The following is a 7,201-nucleotide window of genomic DNA, read 5'->3' as shown; positions in this document are numbered from 1 at the left end:
CAGGCACTTGTGATCCCAGCTATTCAGGAGGCTGAGGCAGGAGAATCCCTTGAACCTAGGAGGCAGAGTTTGCAGTGAGCTGAGATCAAGCCACTGTACTCCAGCCTGGGCATCAGAGCCAGACTGCATCTCAAAAAAACAAAACACAACAAATTCAACCTGCCCGGAGACACTAGAATGTGGGAGACCCCCATTCGCATCCCACTGATGAGAAGCGTCCTAGGAATCACAGCAGCTGGTGTCTAAGATCAACAGCCCCCTAGTACTAAAGCACTACCCTGCCTTTCACACTCTAGCCCCAGAGCTGGGAAGGGAGCGGGCAAGGGGACATTGTCCCTGTTCGCAAAAGGAACATGGCCAATTGTCAGCATCTTTTCCCACCATCAGGGCAGCTAGCTGGGATGGGAGGGGAGACTTCATGAACCCCATATTTGTGAAACTGAGGCAAAAAGAAGTTCACTTCCTGAGAAGGGTGAGCTAGTCATGCATGACATCTACAGTCACCTCACTTATCAGGCTGCAACAGAAGCATGCTTGTCTGCAGAGGACGTTAGCTAATGGATGATGGCCCTGGGCAGACAACAGCCACACTAGCCCATGCCACTGAGCATACCACGGCGCCCGGTGACAACACTGGTTCGCTGTGTGGAAGCCATAGAGAACTCTGCTTCCCAGGTCTGCTAACACTGACCAGGGAGGACGCTCTAACATTACAAAAGCCAAAAAAGGCACACCCCGTCTGTTTCACGAAGCTGATCTCCCTCTAGGAAGTAAGTGCTCTCCTTTATTCTTGTTTCTCTTAAAATGCAGTTCCCAGAACTGAACATGATAATTACTTCATTCCAAGGGCCCTAAATGATCCAATGGGGCCGTTACTTCCCCTGTTACTTTCCAGCAACGTGACTTCCATATTCCATGCAAGTGGGAAAGCACGTGACTTAGGGTCTCATTCTCCTCCCACTTAGTGACCAAAACCTCTTTGAGATTCAGACTCCTTGGCTGTCAATGTGGGTAAAAATACCCTGCCTATCACTGTGAATCACTCTGAAGGCAATATGCTCAGACACCCAGTTTCCAGCAGTCTAGGGAGACATGAGATCCCTTTGCACTGATACCCCAAGCCACAGTGATTCTGAGGACCCAGATGAACACAGACCCTCAGCCCCCAGCCCTGCAGAAGTCTTCCCTGGTTCCTTCAGGGGGGCCTCGAAAGGCTCCCCTACATCTGTTGAACCAATTAGCCTCAAGTCATCATCATATCCTTCTTCTGCCCTGGTTTCTGTGGCTTGAGGTCCACCTCCAGCTTTGGGGCCACTGTCTCTAATGGCACAGGGCCCATGGAGCTACCAGGTTCCAGGTCAGAGGCTCCGTCAGTGCTCTAGACCCCTACGCCCTGTGTGACCCAGCAGGGCTGATGCACCTTCCCCCACTCAGCCACTCCTTTATCTCCTGCAAGCAACTTTCAGCACAACTCCCACACCCCACCGAAAAAACAACCACTCACAAAAACACCAACTTCCCACCATTCATTGGAGCTCTGGTTTTCAACCTCTTTCCAGGATACCTTGTAGCAATTTGAAGGTCCATCCTCAGTTTCTGCTGGGTTTCAAAGATCTAGGAGAAGCTTAGTGTTTGTCAAGACCAGGATGGACCCAACACAGAAGTCTAATCCAACCTTTATCCCAGAGTCTTCACAAATACTCACCAAAGAAAATTCCCGGGATAATTCAGGAGCCTCTCGAAACTTCTCCAAGATATTGATAAAGAACCTTAGTAAGCTGACTCTCAATGCTAGTACTGAATTCCCTTCCCCTCTACCAGAAGGGTCACTTTGACAGTCTACAGGAGCAGCAATCCTCAGGGAAATCAGAGATGACTCGTCTTACAGGAGGGGAGGAGTAAGAACATCATTACTGTCTGTGCAGAGAGAAAGAATGGCAAGATTCACATACATGTTACTCGGCAGAGGTTCTAGGCAGCATGAAAGAACACTAAGGAACACTGGGCTTAAGGGAGTTAAGAATGCATCAAGAAGAGGAATATTCAAATGTCCCTGCAGTTTCTGCGTGTCTAGCGGATGGGATCCTTCTGAAAATGCTAGAATAGGGAATTGTGACACCAAGCCACTTTACCCATAAGACATTGGAAAACTGTATTCTTGAACTTTTTTTTTTCTTGCTGGTAATTTTATATAGCAGACCGAGAAGGCTACTCTAGACTAGTATAGACTATACACCAATAATTTTGATCATGAATTCTAGGATATATTTTTCTCGTACCTTTTTCTTCCTGCTATGATACTTGTAATTTATAAGGGATCTGTGTAGTTTGAATGTATATAACTTTAGCTCTACTGTTTTATTTGACCCAAAGAAGCCAAGAGGATATAAGTATTCCCATGTGTTTCAGAAGCCCAAAGTCAGTGAGCTGAAACCCAACATCAAGAAATTGAAGCAAAGTTACTTGTGGATAAAGGAAGCATTAGGTAGTTTGGCTAGAGCATAATAATTAGAATTTCTGACTTTCAAAAATTTGCATTGCAGTAAGAGGAAACTTTATGTTATTTTTACAGTTTTCAGTACAAAAAGGTATATATATAGAAACAACGAAGTTGACATTTGAGTACTTTAAAGAAAAAAAACTTCCACAGGAGTGAGCTTAGTCCTTCACACCTTCAGCAACATCTCACCTGGACTCAGTGCTGGCTCAGCCTGAATGTCCGATTAACACGCCCAAGCCAGAACCGTGAAGCCCCTCACGGGGGAACGCAGCCGCCTGTCCCGGAGGCCTTCATGAAACCAAAGGACTTCACCCCATAGTGAACTCAAACGTTCACCTCCAAACCCAAAAAACTGCTGGACACTTTCACCAAACGCAGGAGCTCACGCCTATAATCCCAACACTTTGGGAGGCCAAGGCGGGTGGATCACGAGGTCAGGAATTTGAGACCAGCCTGACCAACATGGTGAAACCCTGTCTCTACTAAAAATACAAAAAGAATTAGCCAGGCATGGTGGTATATACCTGTAATCCCAGCTACTCAGGAGGCTAAGGCAGGAGAATCACTTAAACCTGGGAGGCGGAGGTTGCAGTAAGCCAAGATCGCACCACTGCACTCCAGCCTGGGAGACAGAGCAAGATTCCCTCAAAAAAAAGAAAGAGAAAACTGCTGGCCACTTTCAAAAGACACCTTCTCCTCCCTCCCAGGAGCTGGGCCATGCTGCAGCCTAAGCCACCTCTGTCCACGCTGGGGGAGGGGCCAGAGGGACTGCCTAGGGAAAAAATAAAGGGTGGAGAGCTGAAAAATACTGCTGATCGCAGCATGGCAGAGGTGCTAGGGCACTGGGGGAACATGTAGGTTTAGAGAAAATCAGACAAATGCAAAAAAGAAGAGCTGGCTTTAAGTCCAGAGGGAGAAAAGGGCTTTTTAATCATGGAGTGTCGTCTGCGAACACTGCGTGGCTCAGGGGTGAGCAGTTTGCCTCCCAATAATGTGAACAGTAGTCACTTATTTCATAAAACACTGGGATGCAAGAATACAGAAGGGGGTATGGGAAGGAGAGCATCTCCTCCGCTACCATGATTGGAAGTTAATAAGTAATGTGCAAACTCAAAAATCAAGAAATAGTAATGTGGCTGGAAGCGGTGGCTCACACCTATAATCCCAGCACTTTGGGAGGCCAAGGCGGATGGATCACCTGAGGTCAGAAGTTTGAGACCAGCCTGGCTAACATAGTTAAACCCTGTCTCTACTAAAAATACAAAAATTAGCCAGGCAGAGTGGTGCACACCTGTGATCCCTGCTACTTGGGAGGCTGAGGCAGGAGAATTGCTTGAACCCAGGAGGTGGAGGTTGCAGTGAGCCAAGGTCGTGCCACTGTACTCCAGCCTGAGCAACAGAGTGAGAATCCATCTCAAAAAAAAAAAAAAAGAATAGTAATGTAAGCACATTGTTAAGAAAAATGGTGGAAAATACAAGAAAAATGGCTGCAGAGTTGGCAGTGCCCACCCCTAGGAAGAGAGCTTTGGGGAATAAGAGGCTGAGAGCAATTGTAATTTTTCATTATAATTTTTATATACTTATTCTACTTTGCTTTTTAAAGCTATGTACATGCAGCATTCTGTTAAAAAGATGATTTTATATAAAACAGCTCCTGGCCAGGCATGGTGGCTCATACTTAAAATCCCAACACTTTGAGAGGCTAAGGTGGGCAGATCACTTTAGCCCAAGAGTTCAAGACCAGCCTGGGTAACATAGTAAGACCCCATCTCTAAAAAAAAATCTAAAAAGTTAGCCAGGCATGGTGATGCCTGCCTGCAGTCCCAGCCACTCAGGAGCCTAGGAAATAGAGGCAGCAATGAGTCATGATCACGCCACTGCAATCCAGCCTTTGTGACAGAGCAAGACCCTGTCTCAAAAAAAGAAAACAAAGAAGAAAGAAAATGAAAGAAAACAGATTCTCTCAGCCTCTACAAAGGCAGGTTTCAAAAATCTCAGGGCTCTATCACAGCTAAGGCTGCCGTCAGATAGGTGACCACGTGTATTACTTTCCTAGAGCAAAGTAACAAAGTACCACAGACTGGGCGGCTTAAACAACAGCAAAGCATTGTCTTACAGATCTGGAGGCTGGACAGCTGAAGTCCAGATGTCGGAGGATGGGTTCCCTCAGAGCGCTATGAGCGAGAATCTGTTCCAGGCCTCTCTGAGCTGCTGGTGGTGCCAGGAATCTTTGGGGTTCCTTTGCGCGTAGAAGCAGCACCTTGATCTCTGCCTTCATCTTCACATGCCATTCTCCCTGTGTGCATATCTGTGCCCAAATTTCCTTCTTTAGTTTCGATTTTTATTTTTGAGATGGAGTCTCACTCTGTTACCCAGGCTGGGGTGTAGTGATCCAGTCATAGCTCACTGTAGCCTTGATCTCCCTGGCTCAAGCGATCCTTCTGCCTCAGCCTCCTGAGTTAGCTGGGGCCACAGGCACATGACACTATACCTGGCTAGTGTTTTTGTTTCTTTGGTTGATTTTTTTTTTTTTTTTGCGACAGAGTGTCACCCAGGCTGGAGTGTAATGGCGTGATCTTGACTCCCTACAACCTCCGCCTCCTGGGTTCAAGCGATTGTCCTGACTCGGCCTCCTGAGTAGGTGGTATATTACATGTGCCTGCCAGCACATCCAGCTAATTTTTTGTATTTTTAATAGAGACAGGGTTTCACTATGTTGGCCGGGCTGTCTCGAACTCCTGACCTCAGGTGATCTGCCCACCTCGGCCTCCCAAAGTGCTAGGATTACAGGCATGAGCTACTGTGCCCAGTGGCACCTGGCTAGTTTTTTAAAAAAGTTTTGTATTCTCTGTAGAGATGGGGTCTCACTATATTTTCCAGGCTGGTCTCAAACTCCTGGGCCAATCAAGCCTCCTACCTCAGCCTCCCAAAGCATGGGACACTGTACCTGGCCTAATAGATCAGGCCACCCTACTCCAGTATGACCTTGTTTTAACTAATTCTATGTGCAATGACCCTATTTCCAAATAACATTACATTCTGAGGTACTGGGGGCAAGGACTTCAGCATATGAATGTGCTGGGGGAGGTGGGTGGCAGTTGGAGGAACACAATTGAGCCCATCAAACTGTTAAAACTGTGGAGTGTTATTGTTATATACTTTAAAACAAATTGGCCACCCTGCAGGTCCTGTGTCTTACTTAGCCCGGCTGCCTTCCTACAACACTGACTGGTACACTGGCCCCCAGAGATCCCAATTCAACTCTGCCACAGCCCCAACTCTCTTCATTTCTCCCTGAACACACATACTGAAAGGTACTCTTGCTCCCTCCTGCAGCCCCCCATATTAATACCTGTCGCCCTGGGGTGCTGCTGTGCCTGTGTGCTGATTCCTTTGCACAGATCCCTGCTTGCCAGTTGAGGCTTATCTGTTCTCCCTCGCCCACTGATCCAGCCAGTCCTTTCCAAAAGCTTCTTCTCCTTAGATTAGGGGTGTCCAATCTTTTGGCTTCCCTGAGCCATACTGGAAAAAGAAGAATTGTTTTGGGTCACACATAAAATACACCAATAATAGCTGATGAACTAACATAAATAAAAATAAATCACCAAAAAAAAGTTTCATGACATTTAAAGAAAGTTTACAAATCTGTGTTGGGCTGCATTCAAAGCCATCCTGGGTCGCATGTAGCTCATGGGCTGGAGAAGCTTGCCTTAGATGAATTGAGACCAGGAAGTCCCTAACTTCCCCCATAATAGAACTTGTAAACTGAATCTCAGCACAAAAGGGTCATCCTCCAGTGGCTGAGCACACTAGGAGCCTGAGTCCTCTGCTCACTTTAACAAGTTAGGTAATGGACGACTTAACCTCCCTGTGCCTGTTTCCCTACCTGTAAAGTGGAACTAATAATCTAATAATAATAACAACCCACATCATAGGCTTACATGACATAAAGCACGTGAATCTCCTAGCACAGTGCCTAGAACACAGGAGGTATTCAATACATACCATTTGTTACTATTTTACTATTACCAGGTGTTATTCCTTTTTATCTTCTTTCATTGTATCATGTCCAGAGCAAAGCCTGGCTATGCCAGACCTCCCAACAGCCTTTGACTAGAAAAAGAGGCCCCCTGCTGGGCTGGGCTGGGCGTGGGGGCTCACACCTGTAATACTAGCCTTTTGGGAGATCAAAGCAGAAGGATCCCTTGGGCCCAGGAGTTCGAGACCAGCCTAGACAACACAGGGAGACCCTGTCTCTATTTAATTAAAAAAAAAAAAAGAAAGAACCAGGCACGGTGGCTCATGCCTGTAATCCCAGCACTTTGGGAGACTGGGCTGGTGGATAACATGAGGTCAGGAGTTCAAGACCAGCTTAGCCAATATGGTGAAACCCCATCTCTACTAAAAATACAAAAAAAAAAAAAAAAATTAGCCAGGCATGGTGGCTGGTGCCTGTAATCCCAGCTACTTGGGAGGCTGAAGCAGGAGAATCCCTTGAACCCGGGAGGCAGAGGTTGCAGTGAGCCGAGATCGCACCACTATACTCCAGCCTGGGCAACAAGTGAGACTCCATCTCAAAAAAAAAAAAAAAAAAAAAAAAAGGTAGAGGCCCCCATTAGGGCTGTGCCATGCATCTCAGCTATCAATGCTTCTGCATCCTCCTGCTTCTGTCCTGCTAACACTCAGCAGGGCAGCTCAAGC

General features: G+C 46.7%; 1 pseudogene; it reads left to right on the top strand.

Annotated features, from left to right (window-relative positions):
- Positions 1–1,646: 1,646 nt before the first annotated feature.
- LOC118143870 (developmental pluripotency-associated protein 3 pseudogene) lies at positions 1,647–2,138 on the top strand (annotated as a pseudogene).
- Positions 2,139–7,201: the final 5,063 nt, after the last annotated feature.

The sequence above is a fragment of the Callithrix jacchus genome, chromosome 11 (genome assembly GCF_049354715.1).
Source record: "Callithrix jacchus isolate 240 chromosome 11, calJac240_pri, whole genome shotgun sequence".
NCBI lineage: Eukaryota > Metazoa > Chordata > Mammalia > Primates > Cebidae > Callithrix > Callithrix jacchus.
Note: the sequence above shows the minus strand (reverse complement) of the source record. Positions and strands in the feature narration are given on the sequence as shown.